The sequence below is a fragment of the Chiloscyllium punctatum genome, chromosome 38, assembly GCF_047496795.1.
Source record: "Chiloscyllium punctatum isolate Juve2018m chromosome 38, sChiPun1.3, whole genome shotgun sequence".
NCBI classification, from domain to species: domain Eukaryota; kingdom Metazoa; phylum Chordata; class Chondrichthyes; order Orectolobiformes; family Hemiscylliidae; genus Chiloscyllium; species Chiloscyllium punctatum.
Window position 1 is genome coordinate 49,874,442 of NC_092776.1, and position 25,615 is coordinate 49,900,056.

The 25,615-nt window shown below is 40.6% G+C and overlaps 1 protein-coding gene across 1 annotated transcript in view; it reads left to right on the top strand.

Annotated features, from left to right (window-relative positions):
* The window catches only part of LOC140463619 (cGMP-dependent protein kinase 1-like), a 721,017-nt gene that overhangs the window by 407,948 nt on the left and 287,454 nt on the right, over positions 1-25,615 (top strand).

Below are 25,615 nucleotides of genomic sequence, written 5' to 3' on the forward strand. Positions count from 1 at the left end.
AGCAACATCAGTCTCCTGGGTTAATTAAAACTAGAATGTACATTGCAGAAGGCTGCTTGCCACTGTGCCTATACCAGCTCTTCTGAAACAGCTACTGAATTAATTACACTCTCTCCTCTGCTCTTTTTTTCACAACCCTGTGATCTTTTCTCCTTCAAATATTTATTCAGTTGTAGAATTGTTCTGTAACCCATCGGCCAATGGAAAAGCTCAAGAGGTGCAGTCTACATACCGATATACTTTAAGTTCCATGAACACAGTGTGTCCGTCATCCGTAACTTCCTTACTTTTGTGACGTGTAGGAGTTAAACAAAGATTCGTTTTTTGATGATGCAAATTGAAGCAAGAATATACATCATGGAATTCAACTTCTGATTTACAAGTAAAAGACTTACAAAGTGGAGAACTCTAAACAAATAAATCCCTCCGCTGGTAAGGAAACCCCAGATGTATTACATTTGAGCATGGATAAAGTGGAATAGTTTCAGGAATGAAGTAGTTTTGAACTCCTTGTACATCATCAGATCAGACCATGGAACAACAAGCCGTAGACATCAGTGTTAGCTTAAGGGCTCCAAGCACAAATGGAAGATTGCCAGGGAGACTGGAGTAAATTGAATAAAGATAGTAATGTGACAAGCCTGTTTATTATCAAGATATATTTGTTGACATTTCCAGTGAAAAAGAAAAGAGAGAACATGACCAGAATAATTCTGGCAAAAGCAGTTGCCACAACTGCTCTGCAAATAATGTTCATGAAGGCAGATTGTTGTTGAAGGAATTGGTTTTCGAAAAGCACCCCTTGTGTATATTTAAAAAAAAGGACCCTTGAAACAATTGTGGCAGAGCTACTACAAGGACAGAACCGTCAAGATGAGAATTGAAAACTGCGCAGGACCAAGCTGGTGATGACAGTGATAGTAGCCAATTCCACAACGATAAGGATAAAGCTAAAATGTGAATCTGGTATCAGTAAAAATGACCACAAAACTCTGAGATTGTTGTGCAAATCCAGTAGATTTGTTAGAAGAACTTGCATTTATGTCAGAATTTTAATATTGTGAAACATGTTAAGGTAGTTCATAGGAGTATTAACAGACAACTCTGAACAGTGAGCCACCTAAGGAGATCCTGAGCAGATGACAAAAGGCTTGTCCAAAAGAATAGATTTTAAACAGCATTTTTAAGAGGAGAGAAACCATGAAAAGGTTGAGGTGTGGGAATGAGGTGTTAGAATTTTAGAATGTGGGGCCTAGTCAGTGGAAAACAGCCATCATTGGTAGGTTGATCAAATCAGGGCATCCGGGTAGAGCGAGAGACCAAAAAATAATTGGAATAAGGCGAGAAAGGGGAGTTACGCAAGGCAAGTATTGCGTATGCTGGAGACTTTTAGGTCAGGAAGTGCAATTGATATTGTTATGATCTCTGACAAGACTGCCAATTTTATGTTGCAATTTGGCTGGGGACCAATGACTTGTTTCTTTTAAAACAGACAACGTTTGAGATTCCAAATGCTTGCAATGGAAATAAAAATTTCACCGTGTTGAACAAATAGAAATAAATTTAAGATGCAAAAGTTTTAAAAACTTCAACAATGTGCTATGTATTTATACTCAAATCCAAAATTAACATTAACTAAATATGGGTAATAAACTGCATTTAAATATTACCCCCCTCCAACCCCGAATCAGAAAGTAAATGGAAGCAATACAGATCCCATCAATCACACCAGACATTAGTGACACTATGGGTCAGCTTTATCTTTGGAACTTCCACACATGCTGTTATGTCACAGACTGCTTCAACATCTGCTTATATTCTGGCAGTTCACTCTCTTTTCCTAAGACTGCATTCCCCTCAGTTATGGAGACTGCACTCCAGCACTTACTCACAGGCACAATTCTGCACATAGTAAAGTTAACAATGCAGGTACTGCCCATGGATTTATCCAAGGTCCAATATTTCTCAGCTGCACCAAGCAAATATTGCTAGTGGGACTTCCTTCAGCTCCGCTCTCAACCAAACTGAATTATTGACCACTCACAGACTTCTTCTGAGCTCCCATTGCTCCAGAGATCTCCTACAGTATTTTCACAGTCTTAAGCTCAACTTTCAGCTGCATGTACTAATTCCCAGAACTTCTAAGCTTTAACTGCTTGAAGCCTGCTATGGCAGCATCCTTTTTACAATGGAGCTTCTTCTCTCTGCAGTTAACCTCCTGTCTTTCAGTTTTGCTACTTGACTTACCTTGCTTGGCCATCCTGGGTCCTGTGCTGTATGTTTGGGGCTAATTCCTGTCCCATGGTCTACCTTTGCACGCTCCAGAACCACTCAGGCATACTCCTGACGACCCAATTAGCTAGGTATTCTAAATGCATGTCACTATCAAATCAGGAAGGGTGATAAACTCAGCCCATTTAACCTCCTCAGGTTAGTCAAAGTTAAGTCGATCAAAATCAAACAGCTGGTTACAAGGTTTTGTTGAGTGAAAGAAAGAAGAGTTTTATCACCTGCTAACACAGAGTGGGAAAGAGTAATAAAATAAGACTTCTAACATGAAAAAAAATGACTGTGATGGCAGCTTAGGTGTTGTTGATGATGAGTTGGCTCAGGGCTGGTGAACTCTCTTTTAGGCAGAAGTAGCTACTGCAGATGCAGGAGATTAGAGTCAAGATGAGAGTGGTGCTGGAAAAGTACAGCAGGTCAGGCAGCATCCGAGGAGCAGGAGAATCGACATTTTGGGCAAAAGCCCTTCATCAGGAAAATTCTGATGAAGGACTTTCTTTCAGCTCTATCTTTCTTTTTACTTATTCCTAAAATTGTTCAAAGTGGCACTGGATTCTGGTGACAGTTGAAAAGCTATTCACTGTATTTTACTATTTTCCTCACTATAACATACACCTGACAAAATCATTCATTCAATCGTTAACATACACACAAACGTAGGTAGTAAGTATAGAAAGGAGAGAGGGTACAATCAGAGGAAATTTGCAAGGTATTGGATCTTAAACCTAAACACAGTTGATTAGTTTTCCTCCTCTCTCTACAAGCATCTCAGGGAGTCCCTCTCCCACTGCAACTCCCAGGTCATTTCCTCTGCCCTGAAGCTCTTCAACCACGTCATGAAACAATTGATTAGTTGCCAACTCATATCCACAGCAGTGGCAGTATTTGCAGGTAACTTTTGAGTTTTTGATGAAATGTTATTTTCCCAAGTTGCTTTTTCACTGGGCACAGTCTTTCGAGATGACAAGGAACAGGGAAAAGAATGAAACAGAGCAAGGCTTCCAGATTCTGCTAACATGAATCCATGTTGTTCTTCCTGCTTTGCTGTTCAATGCAGGAGCTGAAGTATGGTAAAATAAAACAAAACTGTGGTTGCTGAAGATATGAAACACAAGCAGAAATTGCTGGAGAAACTCAGCAGGTTTGGCAGCATCTATGGTGGATAAGCAGAGTTAACATTTTGAGTTCAGTGACTCTTCTTCAGAACTCAGTGTATGACGCTTGATGTATTCTTGAGTCCATCTCCATTCTCTTTCCAAGCTGAACTAGTTACAGATAAGGACAGAGTGAGAAAGAGCTTATGCTCGAAACATCACTCACCAGCTCCTTGGATGCTGCCTGACCTGCTGTGCTTTTCCAGCACCACACTTTTTGACACTAGTAACAGCTAAGCCTTCCTATTCTACCATGGGCAATTTGTCACAAATGTGAATTAAACGGGAAATGCAAATTTCATGATGCTGTCACCTGGCTTTACTGTCTTAAGCTTAAATGATGATTTCATTGAAGCCTATTTAGTTTATTCCACACTGGTGTCCTGGACTTGTCTCAATTTGTGATCAGGTGACCATGGCAGCCATTTTAGTTCAGTATGTATCCTCCTTAAAAATTGTCATAGTCCATGAAAGTCCAGGCAGTAAAAACAGATGAAGGAAGTCAAAGATTGATAACCATGTTTACCACTATTGTACATGATTAAAAAGAAAAATGCTACAGAATATCCACAGCCTGTCATACTGGCATTCTATGCATGCATTAGAACATGAAGCCTATTGAGAAAAGGATTCCTCTCCTGAACTTAAAATCAGGTAAACTTAAGTCTTACAATAATGTAGACGTTCAGCCATAATCTTGTTGAATGGTGGAGCAGGGTTGAAGGGCCAATTTAGAGGAATCTTAAGTTCAAGGTTATAGGGTTGGAAGAGTTTATAAAAAGAGAGAGGGTGAAACATTGGAGGAATTTGAAAGCAAGAATGAAAATTTTTAAATTGTGGCAAATATTGTTTAGGAAAGGGGACCTCACATATTTTGGTTTGGTCTACACGTGCTCTCTAAGGTAACCAAAAAGCAGACGCTCTGTCATCTCAATCACTTTGATTCTCAGAATCTCTGCAGTGTGGAAGCAGGCCATTTGGTCCACTGAGTCCACACTGATCCACTAACCTCCCCCCCCCCAATCCTATCCCTGTAACTCTGCATTTCCCATGACCAATCCACCTAACCTGCACACCTTCGATCTGTGGGAGGAAACCAGAGGAGGTTCAAGAGAAAGAAAAGCCTGTTACCACCTTCTCAGGGCAACTGAGTCAAACTAGTCTTTTTCATCCTCCGGACGTGAGGAACATGCTTGGAAACTAACCAATTGTATAAGGTTAATGCAAACAGACAAGGTCTTTTCCTTGGGGTGGGGAGTCCAGAACTAGAGAGCAGAGATTTAGGGTGAGAGGGGAAAATTTTAAAAGGGACCTGAGGGTCAACTTTTTCACACAGTGGGTGGTGCATGTATGAAATGAACTGCCAGAGAAAGTGATGGAGGCTGGTACAATTGCAACATTTAAAAGGCATCTGGATGGGGATATGAATAAGAAGGGTTGAGAGAGATATGGGTCAAGTGCTGGCAAATGGGACTGGATTAGTTTAAGATATCTGGTCGGCATGGATGAGTTGGACCAAAGGGCCTGTTTCCCTGCTGTACATCTGTCTGACACTAATATAGTAGCATGGACCCAGTAGTGAAAAGTTCACTTTGTAAAGCCAATGGGTGAGAAGACAGTAATGGTCGATAAAATGGATCAGTTGAACAGGGATCAGAAAAGTATCTTGACATCAGCACAAAGATATTTGTGTAATTAAGTGAGAATGGCCATAACAATAAGTTGTTGATATATAGCATGGTGTAGCAGTGACACCAGCAGACATGAGTAAGAGACTGTGAAGATAGGTTGTAATAATCTGTCCCAGGTATACTTACTGAAAGCAATAAGGGGAACAATTACAGGTTGCAAACTACCAGCAGAGATGATGATAATTACCTTTCCACTCTGCAGAATGGAACAAATGATGGAATAAAGCAAACCTGGTAATGCTCAAAATTTAGAATGTTCCCACTACCTGAACTTTCCTTTCCAAGTCTCTCACTAGTCTAATTTCAAACAGTTTGACTGTTCCTTCATTGTAGCTGAGTCCAAATCCTGGCATCCCCTTTCTAATAAAACTGTGGATGGCCCCAAACTACAAAGACTGCAACAGCTCAAGGAGACTGCTTACCACCATGTTCTTCAAGGCAATTAGGCAATAAATGCAGGCCCAGCCAGTGATGCCTTGTTCCGTGGATGAATAAATAAAATTGGAGCATTTATTTCCAGTTGTAGTTAGAAGACATGCAGAAGCATTTTTGAAAAAGAATAGTTTGTCTTAATTTTGAAGATATTGCCTGAAAAGGTGATGAAAGCAGATTCATGAATTACATTTGAAGAAGAATTGGAGAAATATGTGAAGAAAATATCTTTACAGGGTTATGGGAAAGGAACAGGGTAGTAACATTAGATAACAGTACCAAAGAGTTGTATTGAAATGGTTGGCTGAATAGCATCCTCAAGTGCTGTATTGTGCCATCCTGTGATTCTTTGAGAATGTTCTAATGAACTATTCAAGGTATTCAACTTTATGCAACCTCATTCAAAATTCTCACTAATCATCTGGCGATTTACTTTGGAACCTATCAAAAACCCATGCTGCAGGAGAGATACATAATGAAAGAAAAAGAACGCTTGGCATTATTATGGTAATGATCTCCCACTGACTTTCAGAAATGTGCAAGTATTAAATCTGTAGATGTTTCACTGAACTGTGTTCACAGTATTGACTGCATATTTTATCTGAGAAGCAAGCATGCAAGTACTTTGAGACTGTCATCTGCTCAAGAAGTGTCTTTCCTGATATTAGTGTCACTAGAGTTTTGAGTAGTATTAGTGCTCTTAGTGGTATTAATGGTGTGATGCAGAGTGTGTTATTTATTTATATTTTAACATAACTTATTTTTGAGTTTTAGTATTAAAGTTTAGAATGAGTGGCACACGGGGTTTTTGTGTGTCTGAAGAGGATTGGTGATTAGCTTGTACGCATTTCTGTGTTCATACTGATTTCTTTTCAAACAGTTTGAGTAAGATTACCTTCAAGATTTAATGGGTTTTATTTATATTGCGAGTGTTGACGCGTGATAAAATTATGTAGTGCATTACATAAGCTTTCTGATGGAAAATATTAGACTTTTTAATCTTCGAGTGGAAACTCCAATTGAGAGAAACTTTAACAGTTTTAGTTTAAGTTTTAGTTGGGTAGTTCTACAGGGTTCTTATCTAAAAGGGTCTATTTGTAATGTAGTTGCTAATGAAAAAGGGAAAGGTACTTTACATTGCCTTAGTGTAAGAAGTTTAGTACAGGGTAATAGTTCCAGACTAGAAATGTTTAAATAAAACCTTGAAAGAATTATTTAAAACTGAGAAAGTTTAAGCTCAGATATGTGAATGCTCTGGGAAGGCGCTATCAGATTCTCAAGACTGTAGTTAAGGCTCCACTTAAATTAAGGCTTATGGAATAATAGGGAAGGGAATTATCTCTGTGAGTACTGTAATAGGATGCTTTTGGGATTAATGAGATTATTTTTGTTGTATGTTTTGAAATCTATAAAGTTGTGTTGATAGATATCTTGATTATTTTATTTTCATTTTGTTTGTTTCAATGAGTATTGTTTTATCATTGACACCAAATCTGCAGTATTATGTGTTTGTGGTTTAGAGATAAACCAGCTTGTTAAAACCAAAAAAAACCACACAATATGATCCATCAAACTAGATTTCTGTCCGGGATCTGACTTGTTCTGTAATAAAAGCAGTGTGCATCGCAACAATTAGATTGATGTTCTTCATGTTCTTAATGCTATTAGTGGTATTCATGTTGTTTGTGTCCTTAATGTTCACAATGCTTTTAGTGCGATTTTTGTTTTATTATTTGATTTGTTTTTTCACTTCTTCTAATGAAAATTGTGTGATGGTAAGGCTACAACAAAAGTTTGTTCATCCATGGATAGCTTTTGTCAAAGATCGAATGATCAACACTGTTTATTTGTTTTTACGATTTCAAAATGTCAGTGGACTGAAATGCAAATTTCAAATATTTGCTGTGAGAGCCTAATTTTCAAGTGATCAAATGAAATATAACTTCAGAAAACTTTTGCTTTCTAAAACCTTTAAAGAATACTGTGATCAATGTAATGAACACCTGATTATTTGCTTGAGGTTACACTAATCACACATGTTTATTAAATTTTCAAGTAAAAGAAATATAAACCCTCCTAAATACAGGAAATAGGAACAGGTATAATCTACATTATATCTCAAATTCTGGTCTATCGTTCAGTAAGGTCATAGAGTCATAGAGATGTACAGCATGGAAGCAGACCCTTCGGTCCAACCCATCCATGCCGACCAGATATCCCAACCCAATCTAATCCCACCTGCCAGCACCCGGCCCGTATCCCTCCAAATCCTTCCTATTCATATACCCATCCAAATGCCTTTTAAAAGTTGCAATTGTACCTCTGGCAGCTCATTCCATACATATACCACCCTCTGTGTGAAAAAAAGTTGCCACTTAGGTCCCTTTTATATCTTTCCCCTCATAAATATATCTTTATCTCTCGAAAGAGATGGTAATGGAAAGTATGTTGAAAACTTTGTTTTTCTGTGTGTTTTAAGATTTTTCTAAATTGTCTTCTGTATTTAGATAGGTTGGTTTGCTTTTTATTGGTTTTCTACTTTTGTGTAATAAAGTTCTGTTCTTAAAGCATCTTTGCAGTCTTGTGTGACTGTGTTTCAGTGACTGAACACCATGTTAACTGAAATCAAACAAAGAAAATATGATCCTTCAGACCAGAAGTCATTCTGGGATCTGACTTCTGCAGTATTACCATCAGCTGGGATGAGAACAAGTGGATGCAGAACGGGCAGAAGCCATCATGTCTGCTGATGGCCTCTGATTGGCTGGCAGTGATCTTCAGTCTCCGAGGTCCTTGTTTCAGTCGAAGACCCTCTGCTTTCCATTTGAGTTCCTGTTGGCATTTTCTGCAGACTTTCCTGAAAAGCAGTGACATGGCCCTCTGTAGCCAACAAGCAAGACCTGTATTGCTGACGTTGAATACTGGTCAACGTGCACATTGTTTGTGTGTCTGTGTGTGTGTGTGTTTCTCTCACTCACACTCACACTCACTCTCACACTCACACTCACACACTCACACACTCTCTCTCTCTCTCTCTCTCTCACACACACACTCTCTCTCACACACACACTCTCTCACTCTCACTCTCACTCTCACTCTCACTCTCACTCACTCACATGAACTCAGGGGCTAAGTATTCATTAACAATCCTGTCCCTGTCTTCTGCTTCCACTCACGCATTACTTTCATGAGTCATTCTCAGCCCTATACTTTCCTTTATTTATCCTCTGGTTCTGGTATGTTGGTATTTTTTAATTTATTTGGCAGTATTTTCTTGTGCCCTCTCTTTGCTTTCCTATGTTCCTTTTCCAATTTTACTCTAGACTTTGAAAACTTCTCATCCCATGGAGATATTTTGTGACATGGCCTTTTATGGCTTAGATTTTATTCTTCAAGCACATTTTATTTCAAATGGTTGTATGCTCACTACAAAACAAAATTATGAACTTGATCCAGTCTTCCTGAGTGAGGACATTTGAAATATTATATCTGTCTTCATGTAGATAGCTCTATGTTCTGGGAAACATCACCAGAAAGAATAGCAACCGCAGATTTAATAGTAACTTTCAAAAGGGAATTAGAAAAATATTTATGAAGGAAATAAATACAGGACTGTGGATAAAGGGCATGAGAATTGGACCATTTGATGAAGAGCTGGCTTTGGAACAATGCATCTCGTAATCCCCCTTGTGTTTTCACATTCACTGGGTTCCATAATTCTTTAAAAATCTTCCTCATCTCTTAAGGGCACACGTAAGTCATTCCATGAAAATAGTGATATTTTTATTCACAAGTGAGCCAGGTAACCAGAAGTTCACCTTCAACTCAAAATATGGATGTGTCAAGCAGTATTAAAGGAACCAATGAACCTCAGAATGACTGCATACCTAGAATGGTCATTACTGTAGCAAGTGGCATTTTAAATTAAAGGTCGCATCAATTCCATTTGACTGCACTAAGAACATGCCATCGATTTTGCATCGAAATGCTGCGGGTTCAATTATTTCTACACTAACTCAATTTAAATTTCTAGACTATTAGCAGTTTAATGGCATAACAATGACATTTTCCACTGAAGTGGCACAGAACTAAATTCAAGCCGTGTTTGAGAGTGTAAAAGTGTGGCCAAGTTTCTGCTCCTTCTGTAATGAGAAGAGTTAAATTGGCTAACTCCCAAACAACAGCATGGGGATCTGAGTCAGTGATTCAACACTTGTGTGTTGTAGATTCCAAAGTTAAATTGCTTTTAAATGATTGCTGCATGTAGTCAGTACCACTCATACATTGGTTGGTTGCCGATATCAATACCTTTTATTGTCCAGTATTGCAGCCACTAATGTAGAGTCATACCGCACAGAAACAGACCCTTCGGTCCAACGCATCTAAGCTGACCAGACATCTCAATCAACCTAGTCCCATTTGTTAGCACTTGACCCATATCTTCCTCAACCCTTTCTGTTCATTTATCCTCCAGATGCCTTTTAAATGTTGTAATTGTACCAGCCTCCTCTACTTCCTCTGGCAATTTGCTCCATTTACCCTCTTCATGAAAAAGTTACCCCTCCGGTCCTTTTTAAATCTTGCCCCTCTCACCTTAAATCCATACTGTCTAGTTTTGGACTCCCCTACCCAAGAGAAAGACATTGACTATTTCACCGTATCCATGCCCCACATAATTTTATAAACCTCTATAAGGACATCCCTCATTTTCTTGAGCTCCAGTGAAAACAGTCCCAGTCTATCCTATAACTCAAACTCTCCAGTCCAGTGAATTGGTGACTCCTTAACAATAGCAATAATGTGGTAAATAAAGTCTGTAATTGTGTGCAGCTTTGCACAAGGCATTGGGTGAATAGGACAAACTACTTAAAGGTCTGCTGAATTAACCGACACAGAGCTTGAACTTGAACTTAACACATCCGGTGAGAGTTGTATTTATACTCAATGATATTTGCTCCATGATTAGCCAGACCTTGGCAAACCTGTTTTCCGAGTGAATCCTACGATGGTGATCGTTTGAGAAGCAAGCTACTGAATAGAATCTGCTGCATCAAATGGCATTTCTTTCTCTTCACTTGTTCAAACTGAAATGGTGTTGTTTCATTGACTGCTGGAGCTCCTTGTCTGTATGATTGTTACACAACCATCAGATGACTGAGCACAAATTCTTTCAGGATATTATCTAAAGGTATCTCTGAGTTTGCCTACACAGGTTGCTTTGCCTAGGCCATACTGATTTACTTCAACTTCATCGTCACTTCACCCCTACAATGTGAATGAAAATTGGGATCAAAAGATTAGCCAAGACATTCACCTCATCAGAGACCCTCTGCAGTTTGGCAGCAATGTTAGAAATCATTGGAAAATCTAAGTGCTGCCCACAAACAGTGTATTCCCCATTTTCACTGGATTAGGAATGGCATTGACTCAGGGTTCTCACATGCATTTGAACATTTTAAATCATGTTGCTGTGTGATCTTGGTGACTTTTCCCAAAGTGTACAGATTAAGCCAGGTAGTGGACGAGGCTAGGTGGTGTTATCTGTTGGGAATTCATAGAATACAATAGAATACCTACAATGTGGAAACAACCATTTTGGCCCAACAAATTGACATATACCTCCACAGAGTAACCCACCCACACCCATTCCCCTCCCCTACTACTCTACAGTCCCCCTGACTAATACATCTAACCTACACATCCCTCAACCCTATGGACAATTTAGCATGACTAATTCACTTGACCTGCAAATCTTTGGACTGTGGGAGAAAAACTCGAGGGAGACTCACGCAGACGTGGGGAGAACATACAAACTCAATACGGTCAGTCACCCAAGATTGGAATCGAACCTCTGTCCCTGGCGCTGTGAGGCAGTGGTTCTAACCACTGAGCCACCATGCTGCCCACTAATTCTGCCTACTGGGATGAAGGTAGGTTTAATGGGGTTGGAATCTGCTACAGGAGAAGAGAAAGGTTGCAGGACCAAGAGAGGTAAGGGTCAAGGGAAACTAATAGGACAATGAGGAAAGGCTGCAAAGGGAGTGAGAGTGGAGTTGGAAGCTGCATGTAGGTTGGGGGGAGTGGAGGAAGCTGAAAGGAGTGTGGGTGGGGTGTGATGAAAAGGCTGAAAATGTGGTGGGGTTAGAAGGAGAAGCTGCAATTTGGGCACAGTTAGAGAGCAAGGCTAAAAGGAAAGAAGAGCGGAACTTTATTGTTGGGAGGGGAGAGGTTTCAAAGGAAACAGAAGAATTTTAAAGAAACTCTGAGCTAACTGCTGGCCAAGAAATCACTTAGGTAATGAACTTGTAAATAAATGTGGAGTCTCTAACTTAAAGCTGCATATGTTCATGAGCAGGAGGGGAAACAAAATGTAGTATATGCTATTGTAATGAACACTCTGTCATTTGTTAAATTATAATCAGAGTTTGAAATCTGAATTGCAGTAATGAGTAGCAAATGCTGAGCTGAATTCTTCCAGCTTTATGTACATGAAATGCATTGGCTATGTCTTCGTCCATTTGTGAAAGGTATGCATAGGATGATAGATTTTGATATGCCTGTCTGTGTGTCAGTTATTTTGAAATGAAAATTATTCACATTTTTGTTTTCTGATACCTGTTGAAATAATGTGCTATGTGGAAATTAATTCATTATGTTTTGTGGCTTCAGGTTAAATGGAGGGTTGATAATTATTGAGAATTTTGATGATCACTTCTGCTTCTGTGTGGGTCTAAATAATGCATTAGTCAAAACAAAGACAGAACATTTTTGTTATGACATAAGTATGTGCCCTTCAAGAAATGTTTGAAGAGCAGCCTTAAAAACGATGTATACCCTAGTATGTGTAAGTGAGAGAGTTTCTAAACCATATGGAATAATATTACAAATGCAGTTGTTTCTCTTAAAAAAAAGATCTGATAATGTGTCTCAATGTCAATATAACATGAAAAAGGATGAAAGATGACATCAAAACTTTAAGATGATTATGATTGGACTTTCATAATTAAACTGAGCACCTTAAATATTTTATAGCTTGTTTTCCTCTCTCAGAGATTCATTAATGGCATTGCTTAGATGATAAATGGTATGCCTCTTCCTTTGAGCTGACGCACTGCTTCTCAGTCGGGCTTCGGCCTGGCAATAATGTCTCCTCAAGCTCTTTCTGATAATTCTGTCACTCTAATCACTCTAATGCATCTGTATTCACTTGTGTTGCAGCTTCAGCTGTGCTTGGACTGCTCAGCTCCTTGCATTTCATTTCTCCTCTTTCAAACGTGCCAGTAAACCTCTAGCAAATTGTTGGTCTCTAATGTGATATAATGTCAAGCTGTCTCTGCAAGTCGTCGTTTCGCTGTCTGAACTCAGCACACTCATTCTTTTCTTTTACAAGTTCTTCCGTTTGCAGCATCTGCTGGCAAAACTTTGAGCTGATGTTCAGGCTGTCACTCTCGGATGCTTCCTGGTGCTAACTGTACACCTTGCACATTCTCTTCCACATGTGCTCACTTACTTTGCCAGGTTGAGTCCTGCTCACCCTTTGGCTCCTGAAAATCGGCAACTTTATTCTCTAATTCTAAGCTTTCATCCTGGAGGGCTGTGCAATTCTGAAAGCTACTTTCTTTTGCTGCCTGAGCTATCCAAGTTAGCTCCTATCCTTTCTGTCTTTGTGTCCTTCGGTATGATCCTGGAGAATTTCAGCATCTGATTGCAACCTGTTCATTTGGTTTTGCATGTTTTCTTTCATAACAATGGTTCTTTTTCTTTCTTATGTGTTAGATTGCTCTGCCTCCAGTAAATCTCTTACCATCTTCTATCTTTGTTATGCATTTCTTTTCCCAGTTTTTGGGTTTTCCATGAGTTCTGTAGTTTTTTTCCCAAAGTGGACATGGCCCTCTGTTTATGAACTCTTGGGGTCATCCATAGCTTGCGCCTGTGTGGTCTACATTATTCCCTTGCTTCTTCTTCACTGCATCAACCCTGGAGTATTTCACTTGGCTTAAGTGAATGCCAGCCATTTGGTTGGATAGCAGCGGCTTCTATACATGTGTAGTATTGTACACTTTGGCAGTGTCGACAGTGCGCAATACTAACCTTGTCCTCCTCCATCGTCACTCCCTCACCACCTGACACCTGGAGGATGGACGCCTCATTTTCTGCCTCAGAACACTTCAACCCCAGGGCATCAATGTGGACTTCACCAATTTCCTCATTTCTCCTCCCCCCCACCTTACCCCAGTTCCAACCTTCCAGCTCAGCACCATCCTCATGACCTGTCCTACCTGCCAATCTTCCTTCCCACCTATCCACTCCACCCTCCTCTCTGATCTACTACCTTTCTCCTCACCTCCATCCACCTATTGTACTCTTTGCTGCTTTCTTCCCAGCCCCACCCCCTCCCATTTATCTCTCCACCCCAGAGGCTCCCAGTCTCATTCCTGATGAAGGGCTCCTGCCCGAAATGTCGATTTTCCTGCTCCTCTGATACTGCCTGACCTGCTGTGCTTTTCCAACACCACTCTAATCTTGACTCTGATCTCCAGCATCTGCAGTCCTCACTTTCACCTATCATCATAGAACATACCAGTTATGCAGAGTGACCAGATTCTGCACTGCAAATTCAATGCAATTCCACATAAATTATCATCGCAGTTTCTGCAATTTATTACCTCCCTCCTCTAGAGGAGAAGCATCGAGGGGAAAATAACAGGAAAAGCCCTGGTTCCAATCTAGGATGACCACGATGTATGGAGAAAAGGCAGTGTAAAGGAACTGGAGACTGTATGTGATCACAGTTACATTAACCAGCTGCTTCCTGATGTGGTGTGGCAGATTTCATCTCCATTGGAACATGATAAACCAGAAAATGCCATGGTTTGACAGCTTCTTCCTTAATACACAGAGCAGCAGCTTAACTCTGGGAACTGGTATCATGTTATTATTTTTGGTTGCACTACCAAGAATCTAGGTGATCCTAGGAGGTGGACAGTTATGATAGCAGCTTTTAAAATTAAAATAATTCAAGCATGAAGGAACACTATAATTGCTCAAAGCCTTCATCAAAACTGTAGCTTCTGCAGGTCCTCAAGGCTGCATTTTATAAACAAGCAAAAGCTTTGCTAAATATTCATTGACACAGAAGCATGATCACAAAGCTATGTTTCATTAACCTGTCATTTTCTATTCAGTGCAAAGTGCATTTTGCAGAATGGCAGGAGCTGTTGATGTTCAAGTCATTTTAATCTCCATGATTTTTAGCTCCTCTTCAGCCCAGGGATTTTGAAGTCAATTGATGCAAATTCCGTGACCTCTCAACTGAACTCGATGAACCTGTTACAGACCTGGATTTCAGAACTGCGAATCCCTGTCTGCCAAATACCACATCTGGCAGTGCAATCCCATTTATTGAATTATCGGGATAGCTTGCTTCATTTTACACAATGCCACATTATCCACAGTTAATTGAAATAGGGGTCTCAGTGGAAGAATCACTATTTCCCATGAGGGTCAAATAACAACGCTCGGAAAATCATCGGAACGTGTACGATACAGCCATGTTTTTGTGGTAACACTCTCATTGGACGCGGAAGACTGAGAGTCCAGTCCAATTCCAGAGAATTGAACTGGAGTGGGAGACTCCTGTCCAGTACTAAGGGAATGGTACACTCCCGTCACTGAATGAATTTTTAATCTGGAAGACAAAGTCTTCTCTGGCAGACCCAAAATATCCCCTAATAGTTTTCCATGAAAAGACATGGAAGTCCTCCTCAGTATCTGATCAACATACATCACTGACACAGATTATTTGCTGTGCTTTTGTTTTATTTCATTATAGCTGTGAACAGTGACTATGGGTGGAATTTTCCCATGTTTTGACGGTGTCAATTTTGAGGACATACACAGATACTATCCCTCCATGCGCAGTGGTGATTTTTCTCTCACAATTCTTGATTGCTCATCTCATTAATCTCTAAGGTGCTGTTGTCATGTAATTGTAAGCTGTACAGAGTGTTCATGGCATGGGTACCATGTTTAAGACCATAAGACCATAAGACATAGGAGTGGAAGTAAGGTCATTTGGCCCATCGGGTCCACTCCGCTATTCAATCATGGCTGATGGGCATTTCAACTCCGCTTACCCGCATTCTCCCCGTAGCCCTTAATTCCTCGAGACAACAAGAATCTATCAATCTCTGCCTTGAAGACATTTAGCGTCCCAGCCTCCACTGCACTCTGCGGCAATGAATTCCACAGGCCCACCACTCTGGCTGAAGAAATGTCTCCGCATTTCTGTTCTGAATTTACCCCCTCTAATTCTAAGGCTGTGTCCATGGGTTCTAGTCTCCTCACCTAACGGAAACAATTTCCTAGGGTCCACCCTTTCCAAGCCATGTATTATCTTGTACGGCTCTATTAAGTCTTCCCTTAATCTTCTAAACTCCAATGAATACAATCCCAGGATCCTCAGCCGTTCCTCATATGTTAGACCAATCATTCCAAGGATCATCCGTGTGAATCTCCGTTGGACACGTTCCAGTGCCAGTATGTCCTTCCTGAGGTGTGGGGACCAAAACTGGACACATTACTCCAAATGGGGCCTAACCAGAGCTTTATAAAGTCTCAGTAGCACATCGCTGCTTTTATATTCCAACCCTCTTGAGATAAGTGACAACATCGCATTTGCTTTCTTAATCACGGACTCAACCTGCATGTTGACCTTTAGAGAATCCTCGACTAGCACTCCCAGATCCCTTGGTACTTTGGCTTTACGAATTTTCTCACCGTTTAGAAAGTAGTCTGTGCTTTTATTCTTTTTGCCAAAGTGCAAGACCTCGCATTTGTTCACGTTGATTTCCATCAGCCATTTCCTGGACCACTCTCCCAAACTGTCTAGATCCTTCTGTAGCCTCCTCACTTCCTCAGTACTACCCGCCTGTCCACCTAACTTCGTATCATCTGCAAACTTCGCGAGAATACCCCAGTCCCTTCATCCAGATCATTAATATATAATGCGAACAGCTGTGGCCCCAACACTGAACCCTGCAGGACACTGCTTGTCACTGGCTGCCATTCCGAAAAAGAACCTTTTATCCCAACTCTCTGCCTTCTGTCAGACAGCCAATCCTCAATCCATCCCAGTAGCTCACCTCGAACACCATGGGCCCTCACCTTGCTTAGCAGCCTCCCGTGTTGCACCTTATCAAAGGCCTTTTGGAAGTCTAGATAGACCACATCCACTGGGTTTCCCTGGTCTAACCTACTTGTCACCTCTTCAAAGAATACCAACAGGTTTGTCAGGCATGACCTCCCCTTAGTAAATCCATGTTGACTTGTTCTAATCAGACTCTGCTCTTCTAAGAATTTAGAAACCTCATCCTTAATGATGGATTCTAGAATTTTACCAACAACCGAGGTTAGGCTAATTGGCCTATAATTTTCCATCTTTTGTCTTGATCCTTTCTTGAACAAGGGGGTTAAAACAGCGATCTTCCAATCATCCGGGACTTTCCCTGACTCCAGTGACTTGAAAGATCTCAACCAATCCCTCCGCTATTTCCTCAGCCACCTCTCTCACAACTCTAGGATGTATCCCATCGGGGCCAGGAGATTTATCAATTTTAAGACTTTGTTTAAACCCTGGGTGTGCATCATTTCAAATGCTGCAAGCCAGAACCTGTCCTTCCAAGTGCAAATTACAGAGCCATGAGAGCAATGTTGGTGGCCTGCATCACAGGAACTTTGGAGGTCTCCCTGGATGGAATGGTGCAACGGAGTCCTGTCCCCTTTCCTCAAGGCCACCAGAGGTAACCCTACAGCCAGTCTGGTCTGAGGTAGTCATCAAGGTTATTGTGAAATCAAAGTGCCAGAGAAACCCTGATGGTCAAGCAGCACCAGTGCAGATTTAATACCTCGAGTTAAATTTGAATCCTTTTCAAGAGTCATCCTGGACTTGGACTGCTAAGCCTCTCTTGTCTGTTAACAGATACTTCCAGCCCTGCTGTGTTTCTCTCCCACTTTGTGTTTTTATTTCAGATTTCAAACTTCCATTGTGTTTTGCTTTTATTACCCAAGTTAATGAAGGGTGCAGGGGAACGTGCTGCACAACAATAAGTACTGCCATCTTCTCTCTACTACCTCACTCTCACCCCATCTGTTACTGCACCCAACTCCCATCAAAGGTCATCACCTACTGCTCTCACTGTTGCATGCAGTGTCGTTCCGCAATGGCTCTTACTTATCCCCTCTCCCTGAACTACTCGCCCTTCCTGCTGTGCTTCCTCACCCACGACACCTCACTACCTTCCTTGACTGAGGACAGATCAGCCCCATGACTGATTTCTGAGTGACTGCCCAGTAATCTCCAGACACCTACTGGTTGCCTCTGGCCAACACCCTGCACTGTGATTCAGTAACGAATCATTCCTGAAGAAGGGCTTATGCCCAAAACGTTGATTCTCCTGTTCCTTGGATGCTGCCTGACCTGCTGCGCTTTTCCAGCAACACTTTTTCAGCTACTTTAGCTTGATGCCAGAGATCCCTTTAGGGTATCCAAACTAAGTGGTATTGGATGTAGGTTTAACGTTCTGGTACATGGTTCGGACTTCAATAAAACCAGCAACTCCAGGGCCCATTTAACTGTTCGTAATTCAAGAGAAACCACACTTTCTCCAGCAGCAATGATTCACAAAGAAAAGCAAAAGTCTTTAGAAAATTGTTGTTACGTTATACAAAAGCACATTTATGGGTTTTCATAGTCCATTCATAACCTCATATTGTCCCAAAGCTCTTTATAGCCACTGAAGTTCGTTTTGTCATGTGAGCTACCCACGTAGGAACAGGGCAGCCAATTTTCTCGCAGCCAAGTTCCCACGAACAGCAACAAGCTGATGACAAACTGATCTGTTCTAATGATGTTTGAAAGATAAATGTTAGTCATAATGACAGAAAGCCTTACTTTTCGCTCTGTAAATAGTAAAATGGAATCTTTTACATGCAGTTTAAAGAATAGGTGGGCCTTCAGCCCACTTGCTCATTTATAACACAGCCCTTTTGACATTACAATCCTCCTTCCCTTTCCTGATTGTCAGACTGGAATGTTTGCTCTCATGTGTGCAGAGAATCGTAGAGTCCCTATAGTGGAAGTGGGCTATTCAACTCAAGTCCACACTGACCCCCCCCTAAAGAGCATACTGCCCAGCCCCACCCTATCCCTATAACCCTACATTTCCCATAGCTAACCCACCTAGCCTACATATCCCAGAATCCTATGGATAACTTCCCACGGCCAATCCACCTAACCTACATGTCTTTGGACTGTGGGAGGAAACCGGAGCACCCAAGGAAATCCATGCCGACACTGGGAGAATATGCAAATTCTACACAGGCAGTCACCTGAGGGAGGAATTGAACCCGGGACTGTGGCGGTGTGAAACAGCAGTGCTAACTTCTGAGCCACTGTATTGCCTGATTATGGAACTACAATGGCAATAGTTTGAAAGCTCTCGGATTTGCATTTACAATTTTCCAAAAGCTGCCTGCAGTGAGCAGAATTTCAGAAACCTTAGCTGGGGATCAGGCTGAAATATATCAGTCAATAGCTGAAAGTGTGTTGCTAGAAAAGCGCAGCAGGTCAGGCAGCATCCAAGGAGCAGGAGAATCGATGTTTCGGGCATCAGCCCTTCTTCAGGAATGAGGAAAGTGTGTCCAGCAGGCTACCTGGGGTGTGCAGTGAGAGAGGAACTCACTGAAATCCTCGTAGAGGGAGGAAGGGCTGATGCCCGAAACGTCGATTCTCCTGTTCCTTGGATGCTGCCTGACCTGCTGCGCTTTTCCAGCAACACATTTTCAGCTCTGATCTCCAGCATCTGCAGTCCTCGCTTTCTCCTATATCAGTCAATAGTCAATACCTGCCTGAATGCTGTTGTTCACGACTTTACTGCTGTTAACAGTTCCCAATATTTGAGTTTATCTTATTGAGATCCATAGAAATTAGCTAACAATGAATACTTGAAAAAAGCACAGCAGTTTGAAGAGAGAAAAAGGTGCGTAGAGGACAGTTTGTTGTTACTCTAATTCCAAAATTGTCTTCATGTTTGTTTTATGTTCAGCCTAACTCTTCAAGACTCATAAACTGATGCGTTTTAGACTAAACACTGCAGTTTGTTTCTGATATCTTTCTTTTCAAAATTGTGTAAAGTATACTCAGAAGGCGACCAAATGGATGAGGTTAATCTTATTGGCTTGCAGACTACCTATAAAATGAAAGAGTAATTAAAGTTGTTCTTGTAAATAATTTCCCAGATTATCTGTTAAAATACGTGTCCTCTTCAATGGGAGTGGATGGTGTAAGTTGGCGATAGCTTCTTTCAACATGACATGTCTTACAGAGTGTGGCACATTAAATGATTAATGAACTATGATGTGGTCTTTTAAACTAAAGTTGAACATTTTCAGTGGGAAAGTAGATTATGATTGTTCAGACTGGTCGTGTGGGCACAAAGAAAGGGGAGGAAGAACGATATTGAATTTTACAATGCTGTCTACACTCTTGAATCCAGCAATCTGTCTTGACAAATGGGTCTTTCATTCGCAAGCCATCAACAGCAAGGAAAAGGGTGGTTAAGGGTGGATAAATCCAGAAGCTGAGGTGAATCAGTGACAGTAAAAAAAACAACAGCAATAGAATTAAAAAAATCAAATGAGGAAAATTGTTACAAACTGACTGTATGAAAAATCCATGAATAGTATTTGGTTATTTACTAGAATCAGGAGACACATTTTTCCTTTCATGTACATTTGGTGGAGGGGGTGGTGTGGAGAATCCCACACCATTGGATTGCCTAAAGTTGACTGACTTGATGACAGAATTGAAGTTCACACTCTGATTCAACATCATTTTGTTTACCGTTACTTCAAACATATCAGTTAATTTAAAACCTCGAGAGCACCGTAGATATGGTGCTGTTTAGTACATGTCTGTGTACAGACATAAGCTCATATCTTCCAACGGGTGGACCGTTGTTACAGCAGTGCACACTGGAGCTCAGAGTCAGCATTGTGCAGATGACCCCTGACTCCATAGGAACTGCCCGGGAAGTCTTAAACATTTAATCTCTGGCATCTGCAACCCTCTGAAAATGTCCCCAACTTAGAGTGAAAGTCAGATACTCCAATTTTGATAGTTACTCAGGCCAAGTTAGAGGAATTAAAACTTTCTGTAACTCCTGAGAAACTGTTAACATGACACACTATTGTCCCACCTTGGCCATCTGACATCTCTGTCCCTGACCACCACCCCCAACAAACCGAATGGGGGCTTTGACCCAAACATTGCTCACCCCTGCCAACCTTCCATAGACCACTGTGCTTGGGGTTGGTGTTAAACCTAACCTTAACCCTAACTCTGAACCCAACATCACCTTATCTCATAATCCTTCACCCAAACAATGCCACAAAGACACCTGAGGCCTAGCCCCACACTTAAAAAGACCCCCATTCCCCTCTGATCATATGCCCAAACTTGATTTTCCTGTCTCCCTCCACATCCTGATCCAACTCTATCCCCATCCCCAGTGTCCTGTCTGACGTGCCCCACCATCCATCACTTCCCCCGACCTGATCCAATTGTCTTTGAACCAGCCTAAGCCCATCCACCGTACCCACCTGCCACATCACCACCCCTATCCGTCTGGCACCCTACCTACCTGTAACCCATCCCCTTGCTAACTGTGCTTAGCTACAGAGAACATAGAGCAGTACAGCATTGGAATGGGCCCTTCAGCCTACGATAGTGGGCCAAACATGGCACCAAATTAAACTCCTCCCTTCTGCCTGCCCTTGGTCCATATCCTTCCATTCCTTGCATATTCACGTGCTCATCTTAAATGTCCCTATTGTATCAATCACCACCACCACTCCTGGCAACATGTTCCTGACACCTACCACTCTGTGTAAAAGAAAAACACTTGGCTATCACATCTCCTTTGAACTTTCCATCTCTCACCTCAATTGCATGTTTCCTAGCATTAGACATTTCAACCTTTGGGAAAAGATTCTGACCGTCAACCCTACCTTTATATCTTGTAATTTGATAGACTCAAAAGTGACTTACAACTTTCTCTGAAAATCATTAAGTAACTTCGACCATTAAAATATGTAAGAAAAACTAATTACCCTTGGAATTATTAAATAACAATGACATTAAATCTTTAAATTTAAATCATTATATGACAGGTAATCAATAAAAAAAAGCAATAGTATGTTAGAAAAGGAACAAATTAAAAATAAAGGCACACACAGCTTTCACTCACCTGCAGTGTAAATCTCTGTGCTGTTTGCTGCTGTCCTTAAGGGCCACGCCCAGGTCTCCGCTATCATGCGGGGAGTGCCTTTGCCTTGTTTGAACTGTATCAAGACTCTGCTCCTGTGATGGAGACGTCTAGGAACAGCAAACATGGAGAGGCAAGTGGCCATTCTTTGATATGTTTGATAAGATATTTAGCAGATCTATTCTGAAGTTTATTGGAAGTTCTGTGTCATTGGTGTGGAATTCCCTGAAACAGCTATTAGTGAATAATACTGAAATTCCATGAAACACTAGGTTGTATAGGCTAACACGTATAAATTACTGTAATGGATAATTACTGCAAGACAGCATGAACAGACCCTCAGAAAGTACCACGCGCACACCTTTTATCATTATTATTTAATTCTCTTATGCACAAATTTTGAAGATAACATTTGAAGCAAAATCATTAAAAAAAATGCTTTTATATATTCTTTTATGGGATGAGAATGTTACTGGTGAGGGTCAGCATTTTTTATGCCCACACCCAATTGGGTGCGAACTGAGATGGTTTGACCAGGCCCTTTCAGAGAGCAACTGGGAGGCATCCATATTGCAGTTGTCTGGAGTCACATGGAAGTCCGACAGGGGTAGTAGATTTCCCTTCCCGATAAAGGACATCAGTGTACCAAGTGGACTTTTAGAATTATTAATAATGGTTTCATGATCACCGTTACTGACACTAGCTTTAATTTCCAGATATTTTTTAATTAAGTAAATTCATATTCCACAGTTGCTGTGGTGGGATTTGAGCCTGTGACCCAGAGTGTTTGTCTGGACCTCCAGAACATTAGTCCAGTGACATTACCACAACCACCTTGTTCCCCCACAAACATTCTGTGGAAGATTTTGTAATGCAAGTTATTCTCCTCTCATCCAAATGCATTTAAAGTGTATGGAATAAAGTATTATGAGATGTCAAACAGGCAAAATTGAAAGTATCACCAGAAGAGCTAGAGGAATTAAAACCTGCAGTAACTCCTGAGAAAGTATTAACTTGACTCCCAAATCCCCAACCATGACCACCTACCATCTCTGCCCCCAATCCCTTCCAGGTCCAGATTCTGTTGCACTTAAAATTGCAGCAGCTCATGCAGAGCTGGTGAAAATTTGGGTATCTTGCTTGAGCGGTGTTATTGTAATATGGGGTGGAGATGTGTTAGTTCATCAGCAGAGGGTTTGTGGAATCAGATTTTGATCATACTTGAGTGTAGCATGTAAAAGGGGCGACCTGTGCCTGGATTTTCTCGATCATTGGCACAATGTTGTACCTGTGCTGTTCTTTTAGCTCAGGCCTGGGAAATGATGTGTAATACTGAATATGTTATACTGAATGAGGGAGCAAAGAATAAACAGCCTCCATTTGTTGCTTTAATTCTGTCTCTGTTCAGTGGAGTCAAGATGTGAGGCAAAATTAATACATACAGAAGCCTAAGCAGTTTGAAGACAAAATTCCCATTCTGTAGTTTATCTACCCTTTTAATTGAATGTTGAATGTAGTATTTGAAGTTTATAGTATTGCAAGGACCGCTGACAATGTGGCAGAAATACATAACTAGAAATATTAATTGAGTTTATGAATTTTAATATTTGTATATGTCTGGATTTGATTTGCTCTGTAATTAAGTTTGTAGTTCTGCAACGCACCTTGGAACGCTGAAAGGTGCTCTACAAAAGCAATTTGTTGTTGCTTTATGCAAACTCTTTGCTTATTGTCTTCACTTAATTCCCTCGATCAAATTGTGAATCAAAATGCACATTAAAGGGACAATTTCATCTGGAGTTTCTGACTTATATCTCAAATGTCATGTTGGTATAACCACCTCAGAGCTCTGCCTTTGCTGATCAAGGGGCAGAGTGTTTAGTTACTTTAGAGAGAGACAAAGGATCAACCTTGTCTGAATATTTTGCTTTTCTTGTTTGCAAAGGATCAAACAAGCTAATAGAATTTTAGGGGTTATTTGGAGATGTACAATATAAAAGCCAGGAGGGAAAGGTGAACCTACATAATTCCCTCAGATATTATTCGCGTTTGAATGCCAACTGCGAGAAAGATATTGTTTTATGCACGGATTGCAAAATAGATTCACCAAATAGCTGTCTGGAATGAGCAAATATAGCAATGTATTTATATACCAATATTGAGAAATTAGGTGTTTTAATTTGAACATCATGGATTATTAGGAATTGGAATATAAACATTCAACATTAAGGAGAGATGGGACACAGTCAATAGCACGTTTCTCTGGTAGTTGAGCAGTGAGGTACGAAGAGCCATAAATAGAAGATGAAATTTAAAAGATTTAGAACAAAAGGAAACTTTTTTCTTTTAATATAGATCATGAGAATATGGAATTTGCATTTCAGTTGGTGGTTCAGGTACAAACTGTTATTGCTCAAAATTAGATTGGCTAGACGGGTGAAGAAAAGGAGTTTGAAAGGAAGTGGTATTGGTGGCTAATTGGATTTACTGCTGAGTGATAAATCTAGACATTTGCTGGTTGGGCCAAATTGCCTGATTACATTTGAAACCTAACCAGTCATTGTATATCTTACTTGTAAAGCTAATTGTATTTTGAAGTTGTTTGCTAATTGATGGATTCCAGCCTGGAACTGATTAGATGGAGTGATAGAAGCAATAAGGGACATTTTGCATGTTCGCTGAATTAATGAGTTTCCTGTGGTTGCAGTGGTTCAAACAATTTTCTTCAGTACCTGGGTCATTTGTGTAGAATGGTCCATCTAGAATTTCTACAAGTAAGCTCAGATAAATATTCGTAAAATGTTTAAAAAGTTGTGTTTTTCTGAACGTTTTCAATTTTTGGTTGTAAAATCATTGGAGAGGTGAATACTAGCTGTTTGTTGATTCTTGGCTATTGAGCAATTAGGTAACAGAATCTATTTGCACTCCATTTGACGTTAGGAGTTAGGTTGAGTGACACAAAATTAAAAAAAACTAAAGATGCTGAAAATCAGAAACAAAAACAGGAATTGCTGGAAAAACTCAGCAGGTCTGGCAGCATCTGTAGAGAGAAAGCATGCATAACATTTTGGGTCCAATCACCCTTTCTTCACAGATGCTGCCAGACCTGCTGAGTCTTTCCACCAATTTTTGTTTTTGTTTCAAGTTGAATGGCAGTTGTATGTATGTTGGTGCATGAGTGAGGCATTTTGGGAGATCTTTTGTTGTCAAGGGTTCATGTATTGACATCCCCTAGAAAACATCCAATCAAAATTGATTATGCTACAATTGCAGATAGTGGACAGTGCAGTGGGATTGCTGAAGAGTAGATGACTTCCAGTAATAACTGGGAAATGAATTCAGGCAACTCACTAAAGCATTGGTTAGTGACTGCAGTTTTGGAAGATAGAAGTGTTTAAATTTCAACTCTTGGTAAGAAAAAGATGAATCCATTGTTAGATGAATTGGTAATGCTAAATTGTCCGTAGTGGTAGGTGGATTAGTCAGAGGTAAAAATAGGGGGGTGGTTTTCTCTTCAGAGGGACGGTGTGGACTTGTTGGGCCAAAGGGCCCGTTTCCACAGTGTAGGTAATCTAATCTAATATGGAATAACATTCTTCAGTATGTTAAAGTTTTTGTAGTTTGTTTATTGAAAGTTTCAGTTCTGACTCCTGGCTAATCAGGTAGATTGACAGGTATGAGAGGAAGTCCTTTGACACAGTGAGCAGTATAAACTTGCAGTTAGTTG